Source organism: Rhinolophus hipposideros (assembly GCF_964194185.1).
Source record: "Rhinolophus hipposideros genome assembly, chromosome: X".
Lineage (NCBI taxonomy): Eukaryota > Metazoa > Chordata > Mammalia > Chiroptera > Rhinolophidae > Rhinolophus > Rhinolophus hipposideros.
The window spans coordinates 47,210,193-47,230,084 of record NC_138046.1 but is presented as its reverse complement, the minus strand read 5'-3'; the positions used below and the strand labels follow the sequence as shown (position 1 = coordinate 47,230,084).

Here is a 19,892-nt window from a genome sequence, read left to right as displayed (position 1 = left end):
TACTCACAAGGCCCCCTATAAAGGATAATTCAAGATATGACTCAAAAATTGTGAAACTACAGGAAATAAGACTAATCTAGGAAGTAAAAGTATGATTAGGAGACCATTAATCACATGAATGTATTTCTGACTACATCAACTCTGATTGGATCCTGTAATCAAAATAGTACACCACAGTGCCAAACTCTAGGAAAAACCCACTGTAAAGGACAAAAACGTTGGAAGACCATAGGTCTTCCTGCAACCGTAGAATAGACAGAAAATACACAGACACACAGACATACACACACAGGCACTGTGTGTTCCTTGTACTTTTAAAAGAAACCACTTCCTGGTCAAGAAAAACAAACATCTCTCTGATTGCACACTATATTAATGGCACTGCTGGCATTTGCATCATTGATCCTCAAATGTCTTATGTAGCAGCTCAGCTCAGACTTGTTTTCACAGATTAATCCTCAGAGGTTACAAATTTAGAGACTACAAACTGCTTGGATCATAACAAAGTTCTAAGGTCTTTGGAAATAATTTAATTCCTTTTTCAGGACTTCCTCATTGCTGGATTTTCGTTTTTTCATTTTTCCATCCTTTCCTTTGCATTCTGAAACTCACCCACTGTACTGCACTGTACTGTACAAATATATGCCTATGTTTGTGTTTTCAATGCATTTTGGGGCTTGCGCTATCCTGCTACACAAAGGAAAATGTTCACAGAAAGATATAGAGGTGTTGTTTACACAGTAAAAATGTTTTTTTTTTCCCATCCAAGGAGCCAAGATTAACCAAGATAATCTGTGATAATTCATGCGATGAGAACAGCATTTCACTGTTTTATAATTTAACAACATAAATTTCCTCTGGTTTGGCTTCTTTTATTTTCCTATTGGCAAATAGTTTTAAAAAGTGTTTTAAAGTTCTCATTCAAAGCCAAGATAAAGACGTGTGTGTTTATAAACTCCCACTTCCCCCCACTGACACATACACACATACTGGAAAGAAGTCCTAAAACACAGACCAGAAGAATCCCATGCATAAAAACCAAACAGCAAATCACACTTTCAATTTTCCTGTTAAAAAGAAAAGCCTTATACATCAGAATAATATAAAATGTATTTTTATGGTTATAGATTTTTTATTGTGATAAAGTATACATAACATAACATTTACCATTTTAACCATTTTAAGTGTACAGTTATGTGGGATTAAGTACATTCACATTGTGCAACAATCACCACCATCCATCTCCAGAACTTTTTTCATCTTGCCCAACTGAAACACCATATCCATTAGATACTAACTCTCCATTCCCACCCCCCAATCTTCCCAATCCCTGGCAAAAATGTAATTTAAACACACTTTTATAATTTCAAGTAATTATAGTAATATAACCACTAACATTTTTCATATATAACAGCTTTATTGAGATATAATTCACATACCACAAAATTCACCCTTTTAATGTATACAATTCAATTCATAGAGTTGTATAATACAACTATCACCATTATCCAATTTTAAAACATTTTCATCAAAAAGAAACCCCATACCCATTAGGTCACTGGACATTTTCCCCTCCCCCCAGCACCTAGAAACCAATAATCTACTTTCTATCTCTATGGATTTGCCTAAGTAGAATCATGCAATATGTGCCATTTTGTGTCTGAATTCTTTCACACAACATAATGTTTTGAGTGTTTCATCCATGTCGTAACATGTATCAGTACTTCACACTCTTTATTGCCTAATAATATTCAATTATATGGATACATCACATTTTGTTATCCATGCTGATAGACATTTGGCTCGTTTCCACTTTTCGGTTATTATGAATAATGCTGCTATGAACACTTGTGTATGAGTTTTGTGTGGGACTGCTAGGTCATATGGTAATTCCATGTTTAACTTTCTTAGGAGCCAACAAACTGTTTCCCACAGCTGCTGTACCATTCAATGCTCATACCAGCACTGTATGAGGCTTCTAATTTCCCCATATCCTCACCAACATTTGTTATTGACTGCCTTTTTAATTATAGTGCTAGACTTTCTTTAATGAAGAGTTTTTTTGTATCTAGCTTTTACATTAAAACAATACACATATTGAAGTTGCCATATACTTAATTTCTCAATACATTAAGGCAAGTTAGCATTTTGCTTACTTTATTTCCTAGCAAACCAATGAAAGGTAAATTGTAGCTCAATGCAATTCAAACTATTTCAAATCAATGAAATTTTCAAGTACCTAAAATGTACTCAGGATCAGGCTAGCAAGCTTTCCACGTGATACAAAGCCTGTGGCTCAATCATTCTGGGCTTAAAAAAAAAAAAAAGGAAAGCAAAGAATATTTAGAACAAGTAAGTGGGAGAATGATATATGGCTAATAAGAGAAACTTACAATCATGCATCACCATACCACGCCTTCGAACGTATTAACTTCAAAATTCTGAAATAGTGAAGGTACACTAGTCATGATGGAAACAGTCTGACTTTACAGAGACCCTCATTCAAACAAGACTTAATTCCTGCACCAACTCCAAGTAACTTTTCATTAAATTTATGAGCATAGAAAAGTCCCCAAAAGCAGGAAGCCCTCAATATCTCTAAACACAAATTCCTAGGGAAAAGAACTAGCAATGAAAGCCTAGCAAGGATTTAAGGGATTATAAAAGAGATGAAAACTGCAGCTGGAGACTGACCTCAGAACTGCTAGACTGGTGTGGATAGCTGATAAACAAGAGGACTGAGCTTCCTCCAGCCCCACTCTCTTTAGCATACAGAATTTGGAGTGTGGAAGGTAAGCCTTTAGAAAGGGTATGCAGTCCGGAGTTGGACAGTAACTTAATTGAGGTGACCCAGCTAGTTAGTGACACGGGTGGGGATACAACCTAGATTCTTGACTCAAGTCCAAAATTCTTTCTAGTATTTACATTTTAGTTGCCACCTTTGAATGGATTATTTTTTTCACTTTAAAATTAAATGCTTGCCTTACTTGGCAATTCTGATCTCATACCTGCAGTGCTTCTGCCTAAAGAAGATAAATAATAATTTAATAGCATTCATTAGTAGCCAAAGTGTAAATAGAGCTAGACTTCCTGTCTACTGGAAATCTGCAGGAGCAAAAAAGGATTTTAAAACAATATTGTCATCCATGGAAAGCATTTTATGCCAAAGTAATGTCTGCCAATTTAAAATCTAGGCAGTCTAAGGAACTGACAAACAATGAGATGCTGTAGTAAATTCGTATGAAGTTCTCTTTGCTACAATAGAAAGCCATTTTCCAATGTTTGAATGTTGCTACGCAAAAAAACCAAAACACTTATTTACAAAACCAGCCGACTGCTCTATCACTCATGATGGATGCGTAAGGTTTAAACAACAGTTTGATTCACATACCAAATTCAAGTATATTCAATTCAAATTGGCACGTTCCAAGAATGTGTTTCTCCTAATTGAGAAGCAGCATAAACATCTGTCAAAGTTAACATCTAATGTTAAATAGCACTTTAATGAAAATGAACATTTTTAAAAAGGAATTAAGAGTTTAGCTTATCAAAGAATCAAGGGGTTTGTGAAAAGTACCTGGAAATTATGAGGAAAAAAACAACAGATAAAAAGAGACAAAACCTTAGATACTACAAGGCTCATCATAAACAATATAGCATACAATAGAAATGATTTAAGTGAATCTAGCTAGCTAGCCAGCTCATTCATTCATTCCTTTGCTCTCTAATACATAGGTGACCTTAATCAGTTAACCAGTGGAAAGTTACCAAACTGAGAAGGGCTTCATACAGGCAATCATTTTTCAGGACAAGGAAGTAATTAAAACCAAAATTAAAAATCCCTGTTTGGATAGGTGAAGAAAAGCAAATCAAGCATACATCAGTCTAAAAAAAAAAAACACACAGTTTTTTCAAAAGGGGTTTCAATCATCTGGAAATTCTGCTGTTCTTCATCAGAGCTTCTGGAACAGAATGGACATGTGGCACATCTGAACTCCAGAAACTTAGAATACTAGAATTATCCATAACCTTTCTTTCACATTAAATAGCAATTTTAGCTTCCCAGTTATTAGAGAAAATAACAGGCATAAAACAATGCAAAAAAGTTACTATTCATCAAACATAAGGGTAGAGAGGAGTGACAAAGGACATGATTATGGTTAAGGAAGGAGTAAGGAAACCTTATTTTGGTGAGGGCTGTGACCCAAAAGGAAATTTTCAGTCATAAGACATATGTAAAGTGTTACTTGATTGAAGTATTTTTTTCCCTTTAGAGTAATAAATACAAGCTAGTTGCTGCTCAATGAACATTAACAGTTACTCATTTTAATTATTAATTTTAATATACATTTTAATGTGATATGATGGGTATTAATGGGGAATGGAGGAAAGAATTAAGGGAAGAGGAAGTAGAAAGGGGGGAATAAAAAGAATACATACAAAGAAATAAAGATGGAGAGGAAGAGAAAACAAGCAGGAAAAGGAAGTGGGAGGCAAAGAAAGTAAATAAATAGAGACACAAACAAAGGGACCAAGGGACCAAGCAAGGAAGGGTAAGAGGGAAAGGTATGAGATAAAGTGTGATTGGTCCTAAAGGTTTCCCTATATATTATTTGGTTCCTATCTTATAGGATTCACTTAGACTTCAGAGTATCATTACTTACTGATGAAAGTTCTTGAATTGCTCTGATCTCGAATTCTTAAAAGCCTCTACTCTGAGTTAGCCACAGCTGCCCACCAGGAGGGAAAAATACTCTTCTAGGTTGCATGCTGTGATGACCAGAGCAATATTGTCAAGAACCTGCCTCCTAGCCACAGTTCCTGACCTCTAAATTAAGAGAAAAGAGTGTGAATTTGACTCAGTGGAGCAGAACGAAAACTGGAAAGTACAAGATACATAAAGAAACAGATGGTTGTTTAGAATATATTGCAGGTATTCCTCATTTCTCTCCATATGATGTCCACATCATGCTTTCCTTGCAGAGTTTCTGGATTTACTCTATCCTGTTTTGAGAAATGAATTACTAGAAAATTGTTTGGTTTTAATTATCTTTCTGATGAAAATCTTTTAATATATATTCTACCAGTGTAAAACGAACATAATTTTCTCTTTATGACACAGGCTCATTTTTTACAACTCAATATGACTTTGAATCAGTCATTATTATACCGTATTAGAACAGTGCTCTCAATGGTGTTGGCAAGAAAAAAAAATCTGTGGGTCTGGAAAACAGAGTACAGAATGACCACCAACAATTTCCATGTTGGGAAATTTGAAAACGTGAGATGTCTCTACTTTCAAGAGAATGTAACACAAAAGTAACCTGATGTAGACTTTCATGGTTTCCATTCTTGTGTTCCCTGAGTTAGGATACTATAAAACTGAACTACCTCTCAAGTCAAATCAAATGTAAATGTTATTGCCTTTCTCTTAGAATTTAGAAACCTCTAAAACCCTGACCAGGATTATTTCCCCATGGCCATCAAGAGCATGTCTCCAAGGTATTAATAACAATTCCCTATGACCTACTGCCAATAAATATAGCTCTTAAAATGCAAGATTGAAGTCATCATTAATACATGAGCACTACTATTTCACAATCCTATGGAACACAGCACAGTAGTAGAATGGTCAACAGCTTAGATTCTGGAGTCCACCATACCTGCATTTGGATCCTGGCTTCACTGCATATTAGTTGTGTGATATCTGGATAAGTCTCTTAACCTGTGCCAGAATCCATTTCCTCATCTATAAAATGGGAATAATAATAGTACCTACCTCAGAGCTACTGTGGCAAATAAATAATAAAACCTGCATAAGCGTCTTGCATAGACTAGGTGCCTAATAAATAGTGGCCATCAAAGAACTTAGATTGATCATCAGTGTCTGTTAAGTTTATGCCCATGGGCCTGCCCCCACATTACGGCTGTGGTGAAAGGAAGGGAACCCCAGGACTAAGACGGACCCCTCAACCTTGATATGGGAGGATCTAAACAAGTTCTCGTCTCTAGGAATTAAATGTGGCCATCCCTGTGAATAACGGCTACTTTCCATGTTGTTTTTATTTTTCGAGAAGCCTACACTTCATTTTCTTTAACTTTCAAAATATTTATTAAGCACCTGCCATATGCCCTTTATTATGTGAAGAGTAATGGAGGATATAAGAATAGATTATAAAATAATATATGGATATATGTAAAAAACTTGTTAAAATACCATACGATAGGAATGCTGAGAGGGATGATCAGACAAGGTTAACTTCTCTTCTGGAAGGATCTGTTTTACACTCTCTGCCACTGGTTAACAAGTTACCAAGTGACCCAGAATCGTAGGAAAGTTTACAGAAATGAAATGTATACACATTTTTTTTCTAGTAACAAATCTACTACATCAAGTGAGGTGCTTCTTCATCAAGAATTTCCATTATCTTGCAGGCATGCATTCATATGTTGCTTTGTAACTTTCTTCGTTTTCCTGAACTAGATTTTTAAAAATCTGCATGGCAGAGACGGGTGTTTTTTTGTTTGTTTGTTTGTTTTTAATTAAAGTTTACTGGAGTGACAATTGTTAGTAAAGTTACATATGTTTCAGTAAAAGGGATCAAATATATTGTGGTGGAAGGGATTGGTCTTTTACTTCCATACAAGAAATGTTTACCCAGAAATGCAGTTCCCTGAATTATGTTCAATTTATTTTTCAATGGATTTAGATATATTATTCTATATCCTACTGGCTATGCTACAGGAAAATTTTTAGGAAAACAAAATAAAAAAACTCTCTAAGCAGCAGACATAGAAAAAGAGATGAAAGGCTCTGTGCCATCCTCATCTAAACCAGTCGTCTCCAAACTGTTTTTCCTGAGCATGCTTAGTGGTAAAAAAAAAAGTTTGGCACATATGTACAATATGTATATTTATTTATAAAGTATATACATCTAGGACTATCACTACCTAATATATCCAAAGCACGAAATATACTCACAGTAAACTTTGTTGGTAAAGACAGCAGGTATAAACACGTATTTCAAATAATGTTCTTGACAATTTCTTTCTTAGTTTTTGGCTGCTATCTCGTCAGATCTGATTAGATTATCCTCCTGTTCCAAGGTAATGTGTAGAAGTGCCAGCTAGCTCCAACTTTCTCACCCTTGCCTTGTGCTTTTATTATTACTGTTACCATGAATCTATTGTTCGTTTGCAGGAATCTTTTCAGGCCACTTTGGCAGCCTGCATGGCTTATTTATCTAGCTTTAGCTAACTTACGTATAATGGTCAATGGCTTAAGAAGATTCCTGCAAAGAAACCACAGGTTGAAGACAATACCAAGAACCATGAATCTATTTAAGCAGGCACACATACACTGAAATACGCTGCAATATCCTGGAGTGAATGAAAGAAGGAGTGTGCCACTATCAACTCTCATCCAATCAGGGATCGCATGCTGTCCTCAAGAGTATGTGACAGTGACCCTCTGACACAGACCAAATGAGAGTACCGGGGCCCATCCATACATTAAACATTCGTGAGGTTGAAGTACTTTCTTATATTTTAGATTACAGGTCTTTTCTTCTCACCCCACGCTGGGTCATTTACGCATCCCCCTCTTTGGAGACTGCTAATCTAAAGCTCTTAATCAAGTTCTAGGAGACTGATTGTAATAAACATGACACTATGAGCAAAACAGCTTTCAATGCAAAAAGACCCAATATCTTTTGAGCACCTACTGTGAGCAGGGTGCTATCCACGTATTTTCTTGTTGAGTCCTCAAAACAACCCCATTTTGTAAACAAGGAGACAGATTCAGTGAGTTCAGTGAGATTAAGCAATTTGCCAAAGGTCATAAAAACAGGTAAGAGAGTTGACATTGGAAGTCAGGACTGCCTGTCTCCGGAGCCCATTCTCTTTTCACAGTACCACTTCTAGAATGTTAGCAAATCAACATAATGCATACACATTTAATCAGTTTTAAGGAATTTTTCCCCAGTAAATACTTCTCCTGAGATTTAACAGAATGTTTTAGGTATAAGTGTGAGCAGCTTCTGAAACTAAGAAAAATGGTACTTTTTTAGTGAAAGTATCAGCTTGTTTTTGTTCTCTTCTTTCTCTGTTTTGATCTTGGTGATTCAGAGCTGCTGCCATCGAAAAACATCTGTTTTATCTAAATTTAATAAGCTCTATTAATTGGATACTAAGCCTTCCCTTATTCTGAAGCCTTTCCACAATTTGACATTTAATCTGCTGGAAGTCAGAACAGCGTTACCAAAGTACTAGTTTTGGACATATCTAAGCTGGCGGACCTGTTTCTGATTTTTAACTTTGCTTTTCCAACCTGAATGAATAAGCTCTCTCATACTCACCACAAGAGTCATGCATTTTTTTCCTTCCCTCTTTCCATGGAAATCAAATCTATAAATTGAAACCTGTAAACTGCAAAACATACGTTGTCACTCTAAGTTATGTGCCATGTTAGGGTAATTCGGTCTTACCCATTGGTTTACTGTCATTTCTAAAACTTATTGCCAGTCCTAGATGGTACAGGTCTGTTGAGAGCTAGCATGCTGGTTCTTACTGTGTGGCCTATGATTTTCTCAGATGTCACTGATAGGGAACAACAGGTAACAAAGGAAGAGTTAAGTCAGTCTTAAAGATGAGGTGCAAAGTAAATTTATCCACTCAATCATGCTGAGGTAAAGGGGGCGAAGGGGGGGGGAGAGAGAGAGAGAGAGAGAGAGAGAGAGAGAGAGAGAGAGAGAGAGAGAGAGAGAGAGAGATCCAGCCCTCCCCACTGCCTCACTGAGATGTTTTTCACCTTTATTTTCCTTCTCTTCTCCTGTCCCACCTTCTGGATGTTTTCCTCTTTTCTCTTTCTTTATTTACTCTTTCTATTCTACTAAGGTAAGGAAGCAAGAATAGTAAAATGTTACAAGAAGGAGATGAAAGAAAAGAATGGGGGGGGGTGAGAGGAGAGATGAGATCACTAAGCTGCTGCTTCCACCAGACAAGTGTGAGACGCCAGCGTGCAAGGCAGCCACATGTTGTGTTCCGCCACTGAGTCAGGATGACCCATTCCCTTCTGTACTGGTTTTAATGTTCTATTTTCGTCTTCAGGGAGTAAATTGTGTACAGAGAAAGGTACACGATCCACTGTCCATTTCTTTCTATGGTTTTTAAGGTAACCTTGAAAAGCAGAAGGCCAGTTGGGAAAAATAGTTGAGTGCCTCACCCCCTAGCTGTCTAAATGTTTAACCAGGCAATGGTTATAGAGTCAATTTCTTGATTTTTGTACTTTCCAATCACGTATTTCCTTACAATGAAGCATAAGTACATGTCTGTTTTTAAGGCCTCTGTAACTTGTCTTACATTCATTTAAATGGAACTATTTTAATTTTTATTACTATGTGATAACTTTGGAGCGAAAGTTTCCTTCAACTCGCTCATATCGTCTTCATTTGTATATGATTCTTCACAGTTTCCAAAGGGTCTTCACATCTTTCATCCTAGGCAACAGTCAAAACGGCTCCAGAAAATAGACAGAGTTAATGCTATATTACATTAGAAACCATAACAGGTGTCCTCCAAGAACAAAGCCCTTATAGTCATAGTCACCAAATGGAACAGCTACAAGCACTTAGAGATCATGTAGTCCACACCCTTCATTTGATATTTGGGGAACAAGAGCAGAAAGTGACGTGCTCAAAGTCACACAGCAACTGAGTAGTGGCGTTGGGACTATATGCTACATCTCCTGAGTACCCTTGTTCCCTACCCACTGATCTCTCTATTATTCTTTCATATATTCATTGACTCCAGAACAGATGTTGAAGGAGCAAAGAAAAACATGATGTGGAAGGCACCAAGGAATAGCTAGAATAAGCAGTGAGCTTCACAGCATAACTCCACACTGTCAGGCACCTGGCACTCGTAGGCATGCTGAGGCCACACAGAATCTAGAAACGGAGAGGTAAGGGTGGGAGAATCACCACTGTGGGGACGCGAATGCGGTCTTCACTAAGGCCTTCCTTTCCACTTCTAACCCACTCCCCCTCATCTCACTTCATTCTTACACACTTCTATTAGGTGGCGCTCTCTCCTCATTGTGCTTTTTTCCCCTTGCTCTTTTTACCTTGCAGTCTATCCATTGTGTCCCATTATTTCTCCCTACCTGCTGAACTGCACAGGATTATTCAACAGAAAAGTGATACATTTTAAAAATAGGGTATTTAGTTCTCTTTTATGAAGTTCTAAAAACTAGAGAATCTTTCCCTATTGTAAATGTCACTGTATGTTCTGGCTCTGTGAGTATCAACATGTCAAACTATAAGCTGGTCAGGGCAGGATAACCTTAATGCCCATTTTCAAGTATATAGCACAATGTTGTGTGGAGATTACACATGGGAGAACTATGCGGCTCCTGACGTACTGTTAAAAGTCTTGCACTTGAATTCATCCTACCTTCCAATCTCTTAACTTGGAACATATCTTACTTTATCCCTTTCGACAACTGTTAAAGTGAGCCTGATCAAACAGAAAAGGATACTTTAACTCGTCATCTCCTGTTTGGTTTATACATTGATAAACCTAATTTTCAAAGTAAAGAAAAATTTCACTTCTAAAGTTTTCCATTCAATTACCATTAAATATTACTTAATTCTCCCACTGAAAAGGTCCTACTTTGATTTTGTTTCCATAAGACAAGCACATGGCGTAATAAAATATGTTTGAAAGGCTTCATAATATGCTGCTGAAATAATGACAATTGCTGAATCTGTACTACAACACATATTAGAAAACCACAATAGATACTAAAAGGAAACAGCATCATTTGGGGATAGAAAAAATGCAATGGATAAAAGCCATGCAATTTAAATTACAGTCATGTGACAATAGCTCCGTCCACTACAGCAGTAAACTTGCCATGAATAAGTGGCAGTTGTAATGATTACTGGTGGAAAGGACTGTCTATCAATGTGAATTAATTTAGCAAATTATTTATTGAGTGCCTGCTACATACCAGGCAGAGGCATACGTAAGTATGTTCTACTGTAGTCCTGTAGAACAGCTTGCTTCATAGACATTTCAAGATATGACCATAATACGATTGTCATTTCTGTGAGGAACTCAGAGCCCACAATGATAAGTACAAATCTCATAAACTAGGTCAAATTTTAGAGATTAAAAAAAAAAGAGGGATGCATCTAAACTCACAAGGCCTTCCAACTTTTAACATTATGGATACTAGTATATTTGTAGAAAATCTGCCAGGCTAAGCAAAACATGATAGAAATGCAAATTAAAAACTACATTTTTGGTCATCAAAATGGCGGCGTGAGGTGAGCCTCTGTAAAGCTCCCCTGGAATTTACAACTAATTGAACAACAATAACTCCACAAAGGACTCCCTACACAACAGACAGGCAAGACGAAGAGGCCCACTACTGAATTCACCTAAACGTGGGAGAATCGCGTGAGTGGGGGAGGAGAGAGGGGAGAAGTGCAGAGACAGAGCCAAGGGAGTGCAGGACGCAGACCTAGCTCAGTGCTCCGAGCTCTCTGCATCCCGGAACAACCGCAGCTGCAGGAGAGGGAAGGACTCAGACTGCTAGGGCTCCGCTTATGGCCCACAGGGATGAGGGGGCAGCATATAATACAGCTGAACCCAATGCTCACAGCAGAGACCTTGGAGAAAAGACTGAGGGAAGAAGACTGAAAACAGTGGTTTAAGCCCTCACTGCTGAGCAGAGAATGGAAGCCTTAGGCACTGAGACTACCCGCCACATCCCTACCCTCCCAGAGCTTGCCCCACCCCCACATGCCTGGTGCTAGAAGCACAACAGTAGCAGTGTCAGATCAAAAGAACAGCATATTGGCTGTTCTGAGACCAGTGGACTGCAGGTACAGATTCACAGCCCAACTAGTTCCGGCAAAGGGGAGGGAGCTGTGGAAGCAGGACCAGCTCTGGTGGTGGTAGCCGCCATTGCTCTGGGCCACCTCTCACAACTCACCCCGCCCCTGGCCACACCTATCTGGGAAGATCCCTGCAGGAGTAAACTGAACTGCTGAAACATATGGCTCAGAATCTGGTGCAAAAAGAGCTTTGAAATTTCAAAAGCTCTCCACATCCCCACAGGGAAGTGGCACCCTTTGACCCAGGCGAACTGTGAACAGAGGAGAAGCCCGTCTCCCAGGGAATCCCCCCATTGTGTGAGAAGCTGGAATAGTGCAGAGAAAACATAGCACTACTGTGTGAGAGAGGAAAAAAATGGTTGCAGTCGGAGAGAAAATAAAACATTCTACCAACAAATACTGGAAAACAAAAGAAAGACCTTTTCCCATCAACCTGTTACAGAAGCCACTCCTGTAGATGTCTAGGAAGAGAAATAATAAATCAGTAATTGCCATGAATAACCAAGGCAACAGGACAGCTCAGAAAGGAACTGAAAAGTCCCCAGAAAAGAAACTTAAAGATACGGAAATATGTGACTTAAATGACAGAGAATTCAAGATTGCAGTTCTGAAAAAACTCAACAAGATGCAAGAAAACACAGAAAGGCAATTTAATTAAATCAGAAACGCAACCAAAGAATAACATGAGCATTTTACGAAAGAGACTGAAATTTTAAAAAAGAACCAACCGGAATTTCTGGAGATTAATACCTCAGTATAAGATATTAAGAATGAAATAACCAGCTTAGGTAGTAGAGTTGACTAGATGGAGGAAAGAATCAGTGACATCGAAGACAGAAACCTGGAAATTACACAGATGGAAAAAGAAAGAGACTTGAGACTTAAAAGAAATGAAGGAACTCTACAAGAACTTTCTGACTCCATCAGAAAGAACAATACAAGAATAATGGGCATACCAGAAGGAGAAGAAAGAGAGAAGGGAACAGAGAATATGTTCAAATAAATTGTTGATGAGAACTTCCCAAACTTGTGGACAGAACTGAATTACCGAATCCAAGAAGCAAATAGAACACCTAATTACTTCAATCCCAACAGGCCTTCTCCAAGGCACATTGTATTGAAACTGTCTAAAATCAACGACAAAGAAAGAATCCTCAAGGCAGCCAGGGAAAAGAAGACGGTAACCTACAAAGGAAAGCCCATTAGATTCTCATCAGATTTTTCAGCAGAAATGCTACAAGCCAGGACGGAGTGGAACCAAATATTCAAACTATTGAAAGAGACAAATTATGAGCCAAGAATAATATATCCAGCAAAGATATCCTTTAGATATGAAGGAGGAATAAAGACCTTTCCAGACATACAGAAGCTGAGGGAATTTTCAAATACACAACCTGCACTACATGAAATACTAAAAGAGGCTATTCGACCACCATCAACAGGGACAATTTGCAGCAACCAAAACATAAAAAGTGGGAGAGTAAAGGACTGAAATGGAATATAGGAAAGGAAAAAATAAGCTTGGTGAAGAAAATGGAATACTCTAAATATCAAACTTTCCTTTACATAAACTTAAGGATAACCACCCCCAAAAAAATCCAGAACTGCAATATATACTGTAATGAATCAAGAAACAGAGGGAAACATCATAGACTACCACCACACAGAAATAATAGACAAAAACAAAAAGGCAAAGAAACAATAGAGACACAACCTTACCAGAAAACTAAAGATAGAATGATAGGAAATCCTCACATATCAATAATCACCCTAAATGTAAATGGACTGAACTCACCAAAAAAAAAGGCACACAGTAGCAGACTGCATCAAAAAACTAAAGCCAACCATATGCTGTCTCCAAGAGACACATCTCAACAGGACAAGCATAGACTCAAAGTGACAGGGTAGAAATTGACACTCCAAGCAAATGGTACCCAGAGAAAATCAGATGTAGCCATAACGATATCAGATGAAACAGACTTCAGGGTGAAAAAGATAACAAGAGACAAAGATGGACATTTCATAATGGTAAAGGGGACTATACGACGAAAAGACAACAGTGGTCAATATTTATGCCCCCGATCAGGGAGCACCGAAATATACCAAGCAACTACTAACAGAACTAAAGGGAGAAATTGACCAAAACACAATTATAAATGTGGACTTAAATACATCATTGACAGCTATGGATAGATCATCCAAACAGAAAATAAATAACGAAATAGCAACCCAGAAAGACACATTAGATGAAATGGACATAATTGACATATATAGAGCACTTCATCCTAAAACATCAGACTATGCATTCTTTTTGAGTGTACATGGAACATTCTCAAGGATAGACCATAAACTGGGACATAAAATCAGCCTCAGCAAATTTAAGGAGACTGAAATAATACCAAGCATATTCTATGATCACAAGGCTTTGAAATTGGATATCAACTGCAAAAAGAAAGGAGGAAAAAAATCAAATACATGGAGATTAACAACATACTTTTAAAGAACGACTGGGTCAAAGAAGAGATTAGAGGAGAGGTCAAAAGATATATAGAAACAAATGACAATGAAAATACATCCTACTAAAATTTCTGGGATGCAGCGAAAGCAGTTTTAAGAGGGAAATTTATAACATTGCAGGCCTATCTCAAGAAACAAGAAAAATCCCAAATAAATAACCTCAGTTTACACCTTAAAGAACTCGAAAAAGAAGAACAAGTGAAACCCAAGGTCAGCAGAAGAAAGGAAATAACAAAAATCAGAGCAGAACTAAATGAAATAGAGAACAAAAAGACAATAGAAAACAATTATGTGACAAAGAGCTGGCTCTTTGAAAAGATTAACAAAATCGGCAAACCCTTGGCTAGACTCACTAAGATAAGAAGAGAGAAGATACTAATTAACAAAATCAGAAATGAAAAGGGAAGTTATCACGGATACCACAGAAATACAAAGGATCATCCAAGAATACTATGAAGGACTATGTGCCACCCAATTCAATAACCGAGAAGAAATGGACAAGCTCTTAGAAACATACAGCCTTCCAAGGCTGAACCATGAAGAACTGGAAAATCTAAACAGACCAATCACAGGTAACAAAATTGTATCAGTCATCCAAAACCTTCCCAAAAGCAAAAGTCCTGGACCAGATGGCTTCACTAGTGAATTCTACCAAACCTTCAAAGATGATCTAATACCAATCCTGCTCAAACTCTTCCAAAAAATTGAAGAAGAGACAGTACTCCCTAACTCATTTTATGAGGCCAACATTACCCTGATACCAAAACCTGGTAAGGACAACACAAAAAAAGAAAAGTACAGACCAATATCTCTGATGACTACTGATGCAAAAATCCTAAATAAAATTCTAGCAAATCGAATACAACAATGCATTCAAAAGATTATTCACCACGACCAAGTGTGGTTCATCCCCGGGGCACAAGGATGGTTCAACATCAGAAAATCCATGAATGTGATACATTACATAAACAAAATAAAGGACAAAAGTCGTATATCAATTGATGCAGAAAAAGCGTTTGACAAGATAAAACATCCGTTAATAAAATAGGTATAGAAGGAAAATACCTTAACATGATAAAGGCCATATATAACAAACCCTCAGCTAACCTCATAATTAATGGTGAAGCCCTTTGCTCCACATTCAGGAACACGACGGAACAGAGGTCCCCTATCACCTCTGCTTTTCAAGACAGTGTTGGAAGTCCTTGCCAAACAATAAGGCAAGAGAAATAAATAAAAGGCATCCAAATTGGGAATGACGAAGTTAAATGATCACTCTTTGCAGATGACATGATGCTATATATAGAAAACCCAAAAGACTCCATCAAAAAGCTATTATAAAAAAATCAACGAATACAGTAAAGTTGCTGGCTACAAAATCAATGTACAAAAGTCCATTGCATTCCTATATACTAACAATGAAATCTCAGAAAAAGAAATACAAAAAAAAAAAAATTCCTTTGCAATTGCAGTAAAAAGAATAAGATACCTAGGAATAAACTTAACCAAGGATGTGAAGGACCTATATGCTGAAAACTAAGACATTTTTGAAAGAAATTGAAGAAGATACAAAGTAATGGAAAGACATTCCATACTCATGGATTGGAAGAATCAACATAGTTAAAATGGCCATATTATCCAAAGCAAGATACAGATTCAATGCAATCCCCATCCAAATCCCAATGGCATGTTTTAAAGAAATAGAACAAAAAATCATCAGATTTGTTTGGAACCACAAAAGACCCCGAATAGCCAAAGCAATCTTAAGAAAAAATAACAATACTGGAGGTATCACACTCCCTGAATTGAGCTTGTACTACAGGGCTACACTAATCAAAACAGCATGGCATTGGCAGAAAAACAGACACAAAGACCAACGGAATAGAATTGAGAACCCAGAAATAAAACCACAAAAATATGGACAGATAGTTTTTGACAAAGACGCTAAAAATATACAATGGAGGAAAGACAGCCTCTTCAATAAATGGTGCTGGGAGAATTGGATAGCTATGTGCAAAAGAATGAAACTGGACTGCTATCTGTCACCATGTACCAAAATTAATTCTAAATGGATCAAAGACTTAAGCATAAGACCTGACACAATAAACTGCATAGAAGAAAACATAGGTAGTAAACTTATGGACCTTGGGTTCAAAGAGCATTTTATGAATTTGACTCCAAAGGCAATGGAAGTAAAAGCGAAAATAAACTCATGGGACTGTATGAAACTTAAAAGCTCTGCACAGCAAAAGAAACCATCGACAAAATAAAGAGGCAACCAACTGAACGGGAGAAGATTTTTGCAAACAGTGCCTCCGATAGGGGCTAATATCCAAAATACACAAGGAACTCATGAAACTCAACAATAAAAATACAAACACCACAATTGAAAAATGCTACATGTAAAACTTCAACCATAAGCTCTCTGACTATGATGACTGTGCTCAGTTTTGCTTACCACTGTATGTAGACCCAATGCCTAGCATTCAGTAGCTGGTAAATAAATTTTTAATGAGCGAAAGAAAGACTATAGGAAGATAGTCTCATATTTAATAAATATTTATTGGCAATATAATAAACATTAAATGGTCTTACTGGTTATACCATATTGAACAGTCAGTGTTCCCCTATACTCTAAATATCATTTTATTCATAAACTTAAAAATCGTCCAGTGTGTTTTCCCCTGTTTAATGTCTGTTAAATGCTGTTTATTTAGAAGGTTTAACTGATCACTGTGGTCTTTAGATCACTGGGCATTCACACTACAGCACAGTTTGGCAATACTTTTCTATCTAAAATTCATAGATTGCTATAAATAGATAATAATCTACTTCCATGATAGATTTACAGAGTTGCTTTAATCTCCCAGCGCCACCCTACTCCCAGAAAACTCAGATGCTTTGCATCCTGAAGGAGCGCAGTGGCCTCTTATGTTTGTGGGGTGATTATTACTACTATCTTGTTGCAGTTTAAAACACATTGGGACCCATATTACTAGTCTATTTGTATGCCTTTCACTCCTTTTTATAAAGGAACATCTTATGAATGGGATGAATCACAAGTCAGCAAGGGCAGGCACAGAAAAAAGAAGTACAAGATAACAGCCCTCTCTCTAAATGAACATGGGCCTAAAGGAAATCTGACATCAGATCACAAATTTAAAAAAAAATCCTCTGCCCACTATTCTGCTTTTTGTGGGATTACAGGTGAGTAAGCATCCAAGGGAGAAAGGGAAGTTGTTGAAACTCAACCCTCTGAAACAATGAAAATGAACTAGTAGAAGAAGGGCTGACCCTGCAAAGACAAATGGACCACTGATGTACTTCTGGTGGGGCTGTCAGAATGTTTGTCAACTAAGAGGCTCTTACAACGTACCAGGTTAAGTATTAGTATGCATCAGCACACATTCTCTCAATCACATTAAACTTTAAAAGTCCCAGGTCTGGTGTGCCTTTTACAAGGAATAACACTGGTTTAGACTGATGCTCAGAGCCTGTTTCACAAATCTGGGAGACGAGGTTAGAGCACCTCATTTTCTTTTGCTACTGCCATGTCCTCTCCCTCCCCCATGTAACTAAGTCACTCCTTAGACTTTGGTAAACAGTATTAAGGAAATTGAGGGAATATTTTCTGTGGACTTAACTTTCCTGGAAATAATGATCAGTGATGGAAAACAAACTCTTCGTAACAGAACAAAACATCATTAATTTGAGCTCCACTAATTCAAAATGCGGGCTAATTTAAACAGACCTAGGCTGACTGGAACAAAGGGTCTGCCCCACTATGAAAATCAACTTTGTAATTAAGGTTGTAAGAGAAGTACGGGAGTTGCTAAAAGAGAAACTACTGTCAGGACTTGAGAATTAACTAACTACGTGCACTGTCACATCATAATTACAAATCTTTGGTTGTAACTGAATCATTGGCCATGTGACTCAATTTGAGAGAGATATATATTTGAATGTAATATATCAATATGATGAAAAATTACTCAGCAATTAAAAAGAATGAACTACTGATAGATACAGTAACGTGGATGAATTTCCAGTCATTATGCTGAGTGAAAGAAGCCAGACACAAGATTGCAAACTGTATGATTCCATATATATATAAAACTCTAAAAAATGCAAACAAATCTAAAGTGACAAAAAAGTACATCAGTTGAGGTCAGGGTGGAGAGAAGGAAAAATCTTTTGAGGGTGATGGAAATGTTTTGTATTTTGATTGTAGTGGTTTCATGTGTGTATATCGAGGGTTGAAGCTTTGAGCCACAGGATATCAGCCCAATCTCCATATCAGCCCAACCTCTGGGGATGGGAGGAAGGCTGGAGAGTTGAAAGAGAAACAACGCAGGTCTCTGGAAGACTTCTACTTGACAACACTCTGTTAGCCCACTGAGTCACCTATGTCACTAAATTGAGCAAAACCATTTTTAAAATAAATGTTTCATTCATTCTTTATTGATCATAATGGACTTCCTGCAATTATTTTGACTTTGGGAGCTTTCACTTCTACTTTGGTGTTGCTGCCTACTCGCCTACACTCAGTCGTGTTCACACTCAAGACCTGCAAGTACAAGTCTAACTGAATCAGAAACACGGCCCAAGCTTCCTGAACTCAATGGTTTATTTACTCTCTGAGCTAAAGTTGTAAGATTTTCAAACCTTGGCTTATATCTAGTTGTAAAATAGGAAGAGGGGAAAAAAGCTTACACATCCCTGAGGTTACAGACCTGCACACCAGAACAGACAAAACAAAAGGCAAAGCAACAGTGTCCTTGGGAAACCTATATGTTAAGTACTAACCGGTCAGTCATTCCGAAACAATTATCAAATGAAAAAGGAGCATCAGTGTCAAAAGGAAGAATTGTGCAGGTTGGTACTCCTCTCACCTCCATCCTGGCTCTCATTTCACTAGCACAAGGCAGTCTCCCCACTCCTCACATCCATTCCTTCTGCGAGCCATTCCTCGCTGCCTCAGAGGCCCACTTACCTTGTCACATGGAGAGGTCCACTCTAATTATACGGTAAGCTCCTGGGTTCATACATGTTTCCCTTAAGCATAAGACACACAGAAGTAGCACATCATGGATGGGTACTCTACCAATTTTGCTTGGTTTAAAGTGGTAAGCCTCCATTTCAGATACAGAATTGTAAATCAGAGCAATAGGATTAAAAAAAATGGCTCCAAGATTTTGAGTTTCTATAGAAACCTTGAAAATACCAGAACCAGCAAATGCACTTGCTTAAGAAAATGTGTCACTGAAATTGATAGGCATTCCAAAAGAATACAGAATAAAATTATCATAGGTCAATATTCCAACAAAAATGAAATGCTAGTAATAAATTTTGTAGGGAAAAAGTTCTTCAGAATGGTTTTGGACAAGAAAGTCTGTACTGTCTTCTACAACATAAGTCTCCATCTACTAGATTGATCATCTCTGTATCATCAGTGTTAACTGAGAGAAACAA

At 37.5% G+C, this 19,892-nt stretch overlaps 1 protein-coding gene across 2 annotated transcripts in view; it reads right to left on the bottom strand.

Moving 5' to 3' along the window:
- AMMECR1 (AMMECR nuclear protein 1) overlaps positions 1 to 19,892 on the bottom strand; it is a 168,109-nt gene that overhangs the window by 60,213 nt on the left and 88,004 nt on the right. The window lies entirely within an intron of this gene.